This window comes from Pan troglodytes, chromosome X (assembly GCF_028858775.2).
Source record: "Pan troglodytes isolate AG18354 chromosome X, NHGRI_mPanTro3-v2.0_pri, whole genome shotgun sequence".
NCBI lineage: Eukaryota > Metazoa > Chordata > Mammalia > Primates > Hominidae > Pan > Pan troglodytes.
The window spans coordinates 87777105-87792236 of NC_072421.2; the positions used below are offsets into that span (position 1 = coordinate 87777105).

At 35.9% G+C, this 15132-nt stretch overlaps 1 pseudogene; it reads left to right on the plus strand.

Moving 5' to 3' along the window:
• Window positions 1-3465: 3465 nt before the first annotated feature.
• LOC100610313 (ubiquitin carboxyl-terminal hydrolase 12-like) lies at window positions 3466-4831 on the plus strand (annotated as a pseudogene).
• Window positions 4832-15132: the final 10301 nt, after the last annotated feature.

A 15132-nucleotide genomic window follows, 5' to 3' on the forward strand; every position in this document is an offset into this window, starting at 1 on the left:
TTCCCAGCACCATTTATTAAATAGGGAATCCTTTCCCTGTTGCTCATTTTTGTCAGGTTTGTCAAAGATCAGATGGTTGTACATGTGTGGTGTTATATCTGAGGTATCTGTTCTGTTCCATTGGTCCATATATCTGTTTTGGTACTAGTACCATGCTGTTTTGGTTACTGTAGCCTTGTAGTATAGTTTGAAGTCAGGTAGCATGATGCCTCCAGCTTTGTTGTTTTTGCTTAGAATTGTCTTGGCTATACAGGCCCCTTTTTGGTTCCATGTGAAATTTAAAGTAGTTTTTTTTCTATTCAGGATGTAGGCATGGGCAAAGACTTCATGATTAAAACACCAAAAGCAATTGCAACAAAAGTCAAAATTGACAAATGGGATCTAATTTAACTAAAGAGCTTCTGCACAGCAAAAGAAACTATCATCAAAGTGAACAAGAAACCTACAGAATGGGAGAAAATTTTTGTAATCCATCCATCTGACAAAGGGCTAATATCCAGAATCTACAAGAAACTTAAATTTACAAGAAAAAAAAACCACATCAAAAAGTCGGAAAAGAATATGAACATATGAACAAACACTTCTCAAAAGAAGACATTTATGTGGCCAACAAACATATGAAAAAAAGCTCATCATCACTGGTCATTAAAGAAATGCAAAGCAAAACCAGTAAGATACCATCTCACACCAGTTAGTATGGCAATTATTAAAAAGTCAGGAAACCACAGATGCCAGTGATGCTGTGGAGAAATAGGAACGCTTTTACACTGTTGGTGGGAGTGTAAATTAGCTCAACCATTGTGGAAGACAGTGTGGCAATTCCTCAAGGATCTAGAACCAGAAATATCATTTGACCCAGCAATCCCATTACTGGGTATATACCCAAAGGATTATAAATCATTCTACTATAAAGACACATGTACATGTATCTTTATTATGGCACTGTTCACAATAGCAAAGACTTGGAACCAATACAAATGCCCATTGATGATAGGCTAAAGAAAATGCAGCACATATATACCATGGAATACTATGCAGCCATAAAAAAAGAATGAGTTCATTTTCTTTGCAGGGACATGAATGAAGCTGGAAGCCATCATTCTCAGTAAACTAATACAGGAACAGAAAACAAAACACTTCATGTTCTCACTCATAAGTGGGAGTTGAACAATGAGAACACATGGGTACAGGGAGGGGAACATCACACACTGGGGCCTGTCAGGGGTAGGAAGCAAGGGGAGGTAGAGCATTAGGACAAATACCTAATGCATGCAGTGCTTAAAACCTAGATGATGGGTTGATAGGTGCAGCAAATTACCATGGCACGTGTATATCTATGTAAAAAACCTGCACATTCTGCACATGTATTCCAGAACTTAAAGCAAGATTTTTTTTTTTTTTTGAGATGGAGTCTCGCTCTGTCACCCAGGCTGGAGTGCAATGGAGCTATCTCCGCTCACTGCAACCCCTGCCTCCCGGGTTCAAGCGATTTTCCTGCCCAGACTCCTGAGTAGCTGCAATTACAGGTGCATGCCACCACACCAGGCTAATTTTTGTATTTTTAGTAGAGACGGGATTTCACCATGTTGGTCAGGCTGGTCTCGAACTCCTGACCTCATGATCCATTTACCTTGGCCTCCCAAAGTGCTGAGATTACAGGCATGAGCCACCGCGCCAGGCCGGCTAAAGTAAAATTGTCTTTAAAAAAGTTTTATTTTAGGTTTAGGGGTACATGTGCAGGATTTTTATATTGACAAACTCATGTTATAGGGGCTTGTGCAAATTTTGTCACCCAGGTACTAAGCATAGTGCCCAATAGTTATTTTTTCTGATTCTCCTTCTCCTTCCACCCTCCACCCTCAAGTAGGCCTAAGTATCTTTTGTTCCCCTTTTTGTTGCCATGTGTTCTCATTATTTAGCTTCCACTTATAAGTGAGAACATGCAGTATTTGGTTTTCTGTTCCTGTATTAGTTTGCTAGAATAATAGCCTCCAGTTCCACCCACGTTCCATGAAGGGATATAATATTCTTTTTTCTGGCTGCATAGTATTCCGTGGTATATATGTACCACATTTTATTTATCCAGTCTGTCATTGATGGGCATTTACGTTGATTCCATGTCTTTGCTATTGCGAATAGTGCTACAATGAACATATGCATGCATGTGTCTTTGTGGTAGAACAACTTCTATTCCTTTTATTTTACTATATTTATTTTCCTATATGTTACCCAGTAATGAACAACTTAAAAATAATAAGAGCCATCTATCATAAATCCACAGACAAAATCATACTAAACAGTCAAAAGCTGAATGTATTCCCCTTGAAAACTGGCACAAGATGAGGATGCCCTGTCCCACCACACCTGTTCATCATAGTATTGGAAGTCCTGGCCACAGAAATAAGGTAAGAGAAATAAATAAATGGCATTCAAATAGGAAGAGAGAAAGTCAAACTACCCCTGTTTGCAGAAGAAATGATTCTATATCTAGAAAACCCCATAGTCATGGCCACAAAGCTTCTTAACCTGATAAACAACTTTAGCAAAGTTTCAGAATACAAAATCAATGCACAAAAATCATTAGCATTCCTATTCACCAACAGCCAATCTGAGAGCCAAATCAGGAATGCAATTGCATTTACAACTGCCACAAAAAAATGATACAGCTAGCCAGTTAGGTGAAAGAGCTCTATGGTGAGAATTACAAAACAATGCAGAAAGAAATCAGAGATCACACAAATAAATGAAAAACCATTCCATGCTCATGAACAGGAAAAATCAATATCACTAAAATGGTCATACTGCCTAAAACAATTTACAGATTCAATGCTATTCCTATCAAACTACCAATAATATTCTTCGAAGAGCTAGATAAAACTATTATAAAATTCATATGGAAACAAAAAAAAGCCTGACTAGCTAAGGCAATCCTAAGCGAAAAGAACAGAAATGAAAGCATCACGGTACCCAACTGCAAAATATACTACAGGGCGGGGCCGTGCGCAGTGGCTCACGCCTGTAATTTCAGCACTTGGGGAGGGCGGATCACGAGGTCAGGAGTTCGAAACCAGCCTGACCAACATGGTGAAACCCCATCTCTACTAAAAATACAAAATTTAGCTGGGCATTGTGGCACGCGCCTGTGTTCCCAGCTATTCAGGAGGCTGAGGCAGTAGAATCGCTTGAACCCGGGAGGCAGAGGTTGCAGTGAGCCGAGATCGCGCCATTGCACTCCAGCCTGGGCGACAGAGAGGAAACTCAAAAAAAAAAAAAAAAAAAAAAAAAAAAAAAGCGGCCGGCTGACAGGGACTAGGGCCGGGAGTGCCTGAGGGACCGGCGGCGATGACAGCAGTGGAGGCCTAGTGGGCTCGGTGCGTGGGTCGGCGGCGGCTCGGGGTCTACCCGCGGGCTACAGTGCAAGCGGGGGGCCCGGCTGCCGTCCTCCCCCGCCCGGCTCCGCCACTATGATTGGGTGGAAGATGGCGCTGGCCAGATGGAAATCCTAATGACAGTCTCCAAATTCGCCTCCATCTGTACCATGGGCGCCAGTGCTTCGGCATTAGAGAAAGAGATTGGTCCAGAACAGTTTCCGGTCAACGAGCATTATTTTGGATTAGTCAATTTTGGGAATACCTGCTACTGCAATTCAGTTCTTCAAGCACTTTATTTTTGTCGTCCGTTTCGGGAAAAAGTTCTTGCATATAAGAGTCAACCTAGGAAAAAGGAGAGCCTTCTTACATGCTTAGCAGATCTCTTTCACAGCATAGCCACTCAGAAGAAAAAGGTTGGAGGAATACCTCCCAAGAAGTTCGGATTACAGAAAGAAAATGAGCTTTTCGACAACTACATGCAACAAGATGCCCATGAATTCTTAAATTACCTACTAAATACAACTGGTGATATTTTACAAGAAGAGAGAAAGCAGGAAAAACAAAATGGTCGCTAACCTAATGATAATATTGATAATGAAAATAATAGCAGCACACCAGACCCAACGTGGGTTCATGAGATTTTTCGGGGAACGTTAACTAATGAAACCAGACGTCTTACTTGTGAAACTATAAGCAGCAAAGATGAAGATTTTTTAGACCTTTCTGTTGACGTGGAACAAAATACATCAATTACTCACTGCTTAAGGGGTTTCAGCAACACAGAAACTCTATGCAGTTAATACAAGTATTACTGTGAAGAGTGTCGCAGCAAACAGGAAGCACACAAACAGATGAAAGTTTAAAAACTGCCCATGATTCTAGCTCTACACTTGAAGAGATTTAAATATATGGATCAACTTCATCGATATACAAAACTCTCTTACCGGGTGGTTTTTCCTTTAGAACTTCGTCTATTTAACACTTCAGGTGATGCCACCAATCCAGACAGAATGTACGACCTTGTTGCTGTTGTGGTTCACTGTGGAAGTGGTCCCAATCGAGGCCATTATATTGCGATAGTTAAGAGTCATGATTTTTGGTTGTTGTTTGATGACGACATTGTAGAAAAAATAGATACACAAGCTATTGAAGAATTCTACGGGTTGACATCAGATACTCAAAGAACTCTGAGTCTGGTTACATCCTTTTCTATCAGTCTCGGGACTGAGGGGGAACCGCGATGAAGAGATACTTTCTGCCTCATTTCTTTTCTGGTTATTTTGGAAAGGATCAAGCACTGATTTTTCAAGAAAAGAGAAATGCAGGAAGCTCAGGGGGCAGTAGCAGGCTTTGCACACGATAAAGCAAAAACGATGGATTGACAAGCCCTTCTGATCATGGTAGTTGATTTATTTGCTCAGGTATCATGCTGTCTGTACAGTTCCATACAACAAGGAGGTGAAATCCATACCAGCTCCTCTTGTAAAACAGCCTTCCAGTCATTGACAGGCATTTTCTCTTTGCTAATTGCACCAATAATGCTTTGAATTCCTTAGGGGTGCAGTAGAAAGAATCGGAATCTGGGCTGTATTGATAAGGAGATGATGTTGAACGCACTGCATAAATTTGCCTGGTTCAGTATGTATAGAAGCATATTCAGTGGTCTTTTCAAGAGTAAACCAGAAATACTTTTGGGCCCAACACTTGCAGTTGCCTTCCTGATGTAAAAACTAACATGCTAGATAATCCAGTGTCAGGAAGACAAAGATGCTTTGCTTCTCTGAAGAAGCTTATAATAATATACAGTATATGTATATGTAGGGAGCAATTGGTCAAAAGTGGGTTTTTGTTTCCACAAGGGGAAAGACTGGCTATGTAATTATAATTTTTTCCTTATTTATTTTACTTAAAACTGGTAGAGTCTAAGTATTGTATGAAGTGCCCATGATTCTGTCAGTAAATTTGAGCATATTTTTATCAGTTAATGTCATTTTAACTGGTCCTTTTGTTTGTTTCTATTTTTAAGGTGAATTTTAAATTATATCTGAAATCAGTAAGATACCTTGAGAAAAACTGCAATGAGAGGAGGTAAATATCCCTTTCAGGAGGAAGTGATATCTCTGGCTAAATATTTGTCCTTTTATTATGGCTTCTAAATCAGTTATTTTCTTCAGCTTTAATTTCATAAAATTAAAAAACTATATAAAAATTCCTGTAGTTGTTGGAATAATTAAAAATTCTGGTGCAGTGGTGGTATACCAATCTTTAGAATTCTTAAGAATTCTAATGTTTCAAGTTGAGGTCATGCTTGGGAAAATCATGTCATAGCATTTATGTTATTTTCAGATATCATTTTTTACCTTGGAAAGAAGTAATAATGTTCATCATAACCCTAGCGGCCTGGATAGTGAGCTAAACAAACCCTTTGAAGATTACATTTTAATCAAGTAGACTAGGAATACAAAAAACAAGTCCTTCCTCCCCTTCCCCCCACCTTTACACATCTTACTGGAAGGGTGTTCAGAAATTAAAATTTGTGTTTGCTAAGACTTCATTCTGTTGGGGGTTTTAAGAAGTAATATATGTAATGTAAAATGTATGTAAACCACTGCAGTTTTTTTGGACATTTTTCCATGTATCAGTAAGTTGTCTGACAGTAGCCAAATGTAACTTGCAGAAAGTTATTGAAAGTTGTATTCAGAATAATAGCAATCAGGCCTTGGATGTTCTTTATTAAACTCTTTTCAAGCAGTAAATTTAAAAAAAAAATCTGCCATTTTCTAAAGTTCTTTTGCTAAGACTGTTGACTACGGAAAACAAACAACAAAACGGAATGTTTTTAGTCTGCTGCTATTATTAACATTTGTTATCTGTACCTTTTGGCTCAGGAAATTACTTCACCTATTTGTTCCATAAGCAGACTTTTAACAGGGTCATTTAGGTAACCGGGCTGCTTAAACAGATGTGCTGGGAGAAAATTATAATATTTAGTATTTGTACTAAATATCAAAAGTATTTTGGCAAGTTTCTTTTTAAAAATAGTTTCTAAAGCCTTACCCTGGCTAGAGATGTTTTGTACAAATGATATACAGCCTGCCTGATCTACCAACATGCCAGAGAATCACAATCAACAATGTGGGGAAAGTCAGGGCAGTGGAAGTGGGTGCACACTTTTTATTTTGAGGGCTTAAACCAAATTGTCTTGGAATTAAAGCTGTATTTCTGCAACTTTCAGTACAGAGAAAAAGAGGAAAGTGAAGCTGTGTCAGTTTTAACATTAGCTATATCACAACATGTTTAAGAAAGATAGATGAAGTCATTTGCATAAAGGTACAGCATTGAAATACTATGTTGTGTTTGTTTTTACATTTTTGCGAAAAAAAATACAGTAAAAGCCAAGTTAAATTTCATATTAAAGCAAGTTCTGGTATATGTATTGAGTTCCTGGTAGTCGCATACTTTGTTCACATCTGCACCATACTTCGTAGTATGATTTGTCAGGGGAGGGACTGTGGGGTGACAGTTTCACATTTACTTTTTCTTCTTAATTCAGCTGGATCTAAGTAAAATGTTTTGAAGTTTATCAGAAACTCAATATACTTTTAAAATATATAGGGTCAGGGTTGGGGGAAAAATACAGGTATAGTAAGAAAAGTGACCCATGAAGAAAGCATTGTGAGGTTGTATGTTGGTTGACTGTGATTAAAATGCGAGGCTGGTGTAAGTTGTAAACGGTGGCTGATTGCCATGTAACTATGTACATGATTGTTGGGATGGCTGTCCCATATTTTGTATATTGGAATAAAAATTTCTATAAATTATTGTAACTAAAAGTAAATATTCTAAATTAAATCCCACTTCTTAAGTCTTATGGCTTCTGTCTTGGAAACTTTACCTTTAAAAGATTATTTAAGACAGGAACCAGGAGGTTTGGGCACAGGGAAAGAAGGAAATGCTGTATTATGTGGGTCTTGTGGCCTCTAACCATCAGTATAGGGTTTTTTCTTTCCTTGATGGCAGTAGAAAGACCTCATTTTCATAACATAACTACTGTTAATACTTTCTTAAAAACACTTTTTATTAAAGATTCCATCATGAAGTATTTGGCTGGGAGCTGGGAGGCTAAAGCACTCATGTCCTGGCTCTTCAGTGAATTTAACTGTGTGACCTTGGGCAAGTCACTTAACCTCTCTGTACTTCAGTCTCCGTATCTTGTAAAATGAGAGTAATACTTACCTCACAGTGTTGTTGTGGGGATTAATTAGAGATAACGTCTGTAAAGCACTTAAGGTTCTTGAAGAAGGCTCTATATAAATACAAAATAATATCTACTAAAGTTGGTTTATTTGTGAAAATAAATATATATATATACACAGGTATACATACATATACTACAGGGCTACAGTAACCAAAACAGTGTGGCACTGGTATAAAAACAGACACATAGAGTAATGGAACAGAATATAGAGCCCAGAAATAAGGCTGCCCACCTAAAATTATCTGATTTTTGACAAAGTGACAAAAACAAGCAATGGAGAAAAGACTCCCTCCTATTCAATAAATGGTGTTGGGATAACTGGCTAGGCACATGGAGAAGATTTAAACTGCACCCGTTTTTTACTTCACATAAAAAATCAACTCAAGGCAGAATAAAGATTTAAATGTGAAAACCAACACTATAAAAACCCTGGAGGACAACCTAGAAAAATACCATCCTGGACCTAGAAACTGGCAAAGATTTCATGACAAAGATCCCAAAAGCAATGATAGTAAAAGCAAAAATTTACAAATAGGATGTATTTAAATGTAAGAGCTTCACCATAGCCAAAGAAACTATCAACAGAGTACACAGACAACCTATGGAACAGGAGAAAATATTTGCAAACTATGCATTTGACAAAGGTCTAATATATAGTATCTATAAGGACCTTAAACAAGTTTACAAGCAAAACACCAAGAGCCACATTAAAAAGGAGGCAAAGGACATGAGCACACTTTTCAAAAGAAGACATACATGTGGCCAACAAGCATGTGAAAAAAAAAATTCAATTATCACTGAGCATTAGAGAAATGCAAATCAAAGCCACAGTGAGATATCATCTCATACCTGTCAGAGTGGCTATTACTAGAAGTTGCAAAGTAGCAGATGTTGGTGAGGTTGTGCAGAAAAGGGAATCTTTATACACTGTTGGTGGGAGTGTAAGTTAGTTCAACCATCATGGAAAGCAGTGTGGCAATTTCTCAAAGAGCTAAATAAAGGTTTCAATAGGCATTTGTAGTAAGATATTTCATGTTCTGTTTAAGTCTTTCACAGTTCATATTCTTGGTAAGACCTCATTAGTAAAATCTCCAGAAATTCCACTACGTGTAGTCTCCCTAAACATAAGGCTGAGTCATTAAGACAGTAGTATAACCTAGAACTCTTAAGTCCCTGCTTTTCTGGAAGCCAATTTAGGTAGTTATATATTTCAATCAGAGAGTGAAACATGCATTAGCCTTAAGATTTTATTCAGAATTTTATAGATAAGTGTCTCATTGTTTCAATTATAATCCTTTGAGATGGCTGAATATCTCACTAATGGAACAATGTTTCCTCTCAAAATTTATATTTGAATGTTTTAATACAAATGAAAATATTCTTATTTTTCTGTAGTACTTTGTTATCCTAAAATTTCAAAAATGTCAAAATCAAATATAAATATGATTGAAAATCAGTTTGTAAGTCTGTTCTTATCATTTTTTGTAAGAATTTATTTTACCTAAGCTAGCTTTGCTTCACATTATATTTTGTGGAATTTTAATAAATGGTTTTGAATAGCAATCAACACAGAAGTTTTTCTAATATTTTTATTTGGTCCATAAAACATTAAACAAATGACAGTTTCTCTTGTTTCAAATGAATGTGTCAGTGCTGAAAAAATTTTGATGTGCTACTCACATGAGCTCACTTATAGAATTTGAGAGAAAAATAACACAATTCAAATGTTATTTTATTTTGAAAACAACCCATTTATGAGGACATATTTACTGGCTATTTGTCCATATACACTTTTTTTCAAAAGGAGGTATGTGTTTGTTTATGTGTATGTGTGTGTATGTGTGCACGCACACTCATGTACACCTATACATTTATTAATATGGAAAACAGCTAAAACTTTAAAGAAAGGTTTCTGGTCTTTGTTTTTATTTCATTCATGACATTTCAAAGAAAACTCTACTAATCGGCTGCCATTGGGTCAGATTCCCACAGCTGGCTTAATTTTAAAATAGAGGATCTACCACAGCATATACAGCAATAATTTCATAATTTTTAATTGAATCAAGATTTTTAAATTTTATAATGAAGTATATGTATGTAAGGTATCTGAGAACATATTTACCCAGATAATTTATTTTTTCTTTATATTTATAATTGCAAATATAATTCTACAGCACAAATTATTAGGTAATTTAAAAAGCTCCTTACTAGAAGAAGGTTATTATAAAGGGGAAAAAATCATACTTCAATTAGAAATTTAAAAGTTTTCCTTATAATTTCTAAATGTTAGTGCATCTTAATATAGAAATGATTTAATTTTTAATTAAATAAAAATAATTTTCCCATAAAAGTACATATATATATCTTTACTTCAGAAGACTCTAAAATTTAAATATATATCGATTAATTTCTATAATAAAATTACTCACTGTGTGTGTGTGTGTGTGTGTGTGTGTGTGTGTAGTTCAGTTGAGTCATAAGTCATTCTCAAATTTGTAAGTTAGGCAATATTACAAAATGTAGTTATCATTTAATGTTTCCCATTCAATGCGGCAAGTTATATTTTATATTTTATTACTGAAATGATCCTCACGACAGTGCTATAAAGATGGTACTTTCGATATGTCTACTTTACAGATGAAACAGCTGAGTTAGAGAGATTATGTGCTTTATTCAAGGTTATATTTTTAGCATGAGGCAGGGCTATAATTTGAACCCAAAATGTCTGACACGAGAGTTTACCCCCCTAAATTCTGAAGAAAATTTCTCGAATAAAGAAAGCACCCAAGGTGGAAATCAATACATATTAAAACATATATGATTTGTTTGTGAGAATATCATGGGCAATTTCTCGTAATTCTGAAGGTTTAAAAGCATGCATAACAAATGAATCAGTTCATAATTTCAAATGACATATTATAAAACTCAGTTTAAAAAGTAATTAAAGTATCTATTATCAAACATAAAGTACAATAATACTAAGTAATATCCCATAATGATGGGCCATATGGTGAGATATTATGAAAAGCTATAACATTGGGCTGGGCACGGTGGCTAACGCCTGTAATTCCAGCACTTTGGGAGGTGAAGGTGGGCAGATCACTTGGGGTCAAGAATTCGAGACCAGCTTGGCCAACATGGTGAAATCCGTCTCTACTAAAAATAGAAAAATTACCCAGGCATGGTGGTGCATGCCTGTAATCCCAGCTACTCCAGAGGCTGAGGCGGGAGAATTAATTGAACCTATGAGGCAGAGGTTGCAGTGAGCCGAGATCGCGCCACAGAACTCCAGCCTGGGTGACAAAGTGAGAGTCCATCTTAAAAAAAAAAAAAAGAAAAAAAGTTATAACCCCTATTAATTATCTTCAACACTTAAAATATATCTTTTGTGATTCCTCTAACAGCTCAAACATCACATAAAACAATGCAGAGGGTCAAAGCATTGTCATGTTCAGTTATTTCAGCAGCTAGTCATATATGACAGTAGGAATCTATTCTTTGAATAAATACGTTGAGACAGTTGTGTAGAATCCACTCACATGATATCCAACATATAACTGAAAATTACAATTGAAACTGATGGTTTAAACCATTAATTGCACCATCCAATGAATTTTGTATATTTGTTATTTATGCTTGATAACTTGAATTGACTAATTGGTTCATAGATTGCCCGCTACTAATTCACCACCTCCAAAACACGAACATCCCTTTGAGTACTTCTGTACTTGATCACACAAACAGAAAGGAGAAAGCACAGGTTTTGATTCTATCCACTGTGCTAAGAGCAGTATTCATTATTCACTTAATGCTATAGTCTGAATGTTTCCTCCAAAATCCATGTTGAAATTTAATGGCTGTTGTGATTATATTAAGAGGTGAGAATAGTAAGAATGGGTTGCTGCCATATGCCATGGGGATGAGTTAATTATCCCGGGAGTAGGTTCCTGATCAAAAGCATGAGTTATACCCTCTTTCTGTCTGTCTGATGTACTCACCTGCCCTTCTATCTTCTGCCATGGTTTGCTGCATCACAAAGGCCTTCACTAGAAGCCAGCTCTTAGCCTTCTCAGCCTTCAAAACCCTGAGGCATATAAACTTCAATTTTTTAAACTAATTACCCAGTCTCTGGTACTCTGTATGGCAACACAAAATAAACTAGGACATTTAACTTAGTTATTAGCTCTTCACTATAATTTTATTTGAACCTTTTTTGTATCAAGTGAGTAAAAACAGCATGATATGTACTCAAAAAGTAGAAAGTAAATGAATATTTTAAAATAAATTATGCATTCAATCTCAAGCTGCTTTATCTGAATTACTGAAATTAGTTTTCCTCTCATAGCAAGTTTTTATTAAAAATGTCTAAAACATTCAGAGGCACAAATATATTACAAAAATTTACCTTCTGATACGGTTTGGATCTGTGTTCCTGTCCAAATCTTGTGTTGAATTGTAATATCGGAGGTAGGGCCTGAGTGGGAGGTAACTGGATCACCGGGGTGGTTTCTCATGGTTTAACACCATCCTCCTTGGAGCTTTGAGTTCTCACAAAATATGGTTGTTTAAAACTATGTAAACACCTCCCCTCTCCCTCTCTTGGTCCTATTACTGCATTGTAAGGCACCTCCTCCCACTTTGCCTTCTGCCTTGAGTAAAAGTTCCCTGAGGCCTCCCCAGAAGCAGATGATGCCATGCTTCCTGTACAGCCTATGGAACCATAAACCAATTAAATCTCTTTTCTTATAAATGACCCAGTCTCAGGTATTTATAGCAGGGCAAGAATGGAGTAATACACCTTCCTTATGCTAAAGAAATGCTTCGCTATGTAAAGGGTTATATACACACACACAAACGTATACAGAAACAGAGACTAACTGGAGTCAGTTCTTAAAAGTTTCTAGGAATTCTGATACCAAACATAAATTTTACTAACAAAGAAGAAAGAAAAGAAAAGGAAACATATAGTGTGTTGATTTATTCTAACCCAGCTACTTATATATGCCAGGTACTAGTACTCTTCATTTGAAAATATAGATATTACTTTTAATGTTATTTGCAAAAAATAATAAATTAAAATAAATATATGTTTATATTACACCAGATTATATCATATGAGCATTAGGGTATATTACTTCTCTCCCATGACTTTTGTTTTCACAAAGGCAAAAGATTGACAGATCAGCCATGCTACTAGTTTAGTAAATTTAGGTAAATGAATTAACTGTCCTATATTATAGTAAAAATAGAGGAAAAAATAAAGTGTTTGGTGGATAGAATAATCTTTTACGAACAGCTAGAATGGTAGTTCTACTAGAATATTATCCGTACTCTTTAGTAGACAAAAATTGTTTACACATCATTGTAGGTAACAGGGCAATTTGAAATTAACTGGTGCTAAAATCTTTTCATTACTCTACAGAAGTGTTTGTCAAAGTAAGAGCCTGGATTCACATTCATCAGAGTATGCTCTAAGCACTTGCTGTATCACTTAGGATGTGGCAAGCACAAAAGATTATTGTTGTCTAACATCAATAATAAGCCAGGTAAGTTACAAAGGCATAGTTTTTCTTTTTAAAAAAGTTTTAAATCTGAGGATAAAAAGAAAACTAAATCAACTAAAATGCAGAACATGAGAAGCCCTTTATAGGAGAGAAGAGGCTCATGTTTACTTTGTTCCTTTATAGAGTGCTGTGAGGAGAGGAATCTACTATAGATAATTGTTAATAGCAACCACTCAAATATTGAACAGACCTTTGATAGCATGTATAAGCTGGTTTATTGAATTGGGATCTGCAAACACCCCAGCAATTAAAAAAGTATGTACAGTGCTTTCAACACTTTCCCATGGGCCCTCAAAGAATCTTAAGGGATAATATGCTAAAAGCTGCAGACAGAAGAGAACTGAGAGATAGAGCCTCCAGAGATATAACTACCCTACTTCAGTCCACAAACAAAAATTAATTCAAGACAAATTATAGAACAAAATATTAAATCTAGATTCATAAAACTTCCAGGAGAAAATATTGAAAAAATCTGCACATTGGGTTACTCGAAGACCTTCTAGTCAGCTCACAAGTAGTAACCATAAGGACAAAAAGTTATAAATGAGACAGTCAAACTTTTAGTTATGCTAATCAAAAGACAGCATAAAAAGGATAAATATGTAAGCCTCTATCTGTGAAAACTATTTGCAATATATATGTATATATCTGATATAAGATCCTTAACCAAGCTTATGTCCACTTGAAGACAAGTATAAGAATGTACATAACACTTCAATTCATAATAGCTAAAAATTGCCAGGCGCTGTGGCTCACGCCTGTAATCCCAGCACTCTGGGAGGCCAAGGTGGACAGATCATGAGGTCAGGAGATCAATACTATCCTGGCCAACATGATGAAACCCAGGCTCTACTAAAAATACAAAAACTAGCTGGGTGTGGTAGACCACACCTGTAATCCCAGCTACTCAGGAAGCTGAGGCAGGAGAATGGCTTGAACCTGGGAGGCGGTGATTGCAGTGAGCCGAGATCACGCCACTGCACTCCAGCCTGGTGACAGAGCAAGACTCCATCTCAAAAAAAAAAAAAAAAAAAAAAAAAAATCTAAAAATTGGAAATAATACAAATGCCCATTAACACATGAATGGATTAAACTTTGTGATACATTTATACAATGAAATCTTACTCAACAATAAAAAGAAAACAAATTCTCATATGTAAAAAATTAGAGAATCTAAAACCATTAGATTGAATACAAGAAGCCAAACACAAATAAGTACATACTGTACAAGTCCATTTATATGAATAGACAAAACTACATTATGTTAATAGAAATCAACAGTCATTACCTATGGGTTTCACTGTCTCCCTAGGTGAGGAAATTTACAGGCGTGTTGTAAATGTTCTATGTCTAGTTTTGGTTGGTAGTTAGATGTGTGTATATAATTGTCAAAGCACATCAAACAGCACTCAAGATTTTTTATTTTCTTGTATGTTAATTTTATCTCAGTAAAAATGCTACAAGAATTTTAACCATTTTTTTCTAGTTACAGTGCTGATTCATAGATCCTACAACAGACCTATTGAAACTGGAATTCCAGGTTTGAGGCCCTAGAATGTGCAATATTAACCAGCATACTGGGCAACTCTAATACACATTAAATTCTTAAACCCTTATCTGTAATATTCAACTTTATGTATTTTTACTACTGTATTTGCAAATTTTATTACTTCACTGTGGGCACGTAACTGATTTATAAACCTTTAAATAATGGTGTATGCTTAGAGAATCTTTTTATCTCTTATTGATTCTAACATTTTTCTTGTCCTCTGGATTTAAAAAATTTTATTATGGTATACCTTGGTGAGATGTGCTTCATGCTTTTTGTGCTAGTTAAGATTCACTGAGCTGTGGGTTTATAATTTTCAAGTTTGGAAAATTTCTAGCCATTATATCTCTAAATATATTTCTGTTTGTTCCATCTCATCTATTCCGATGA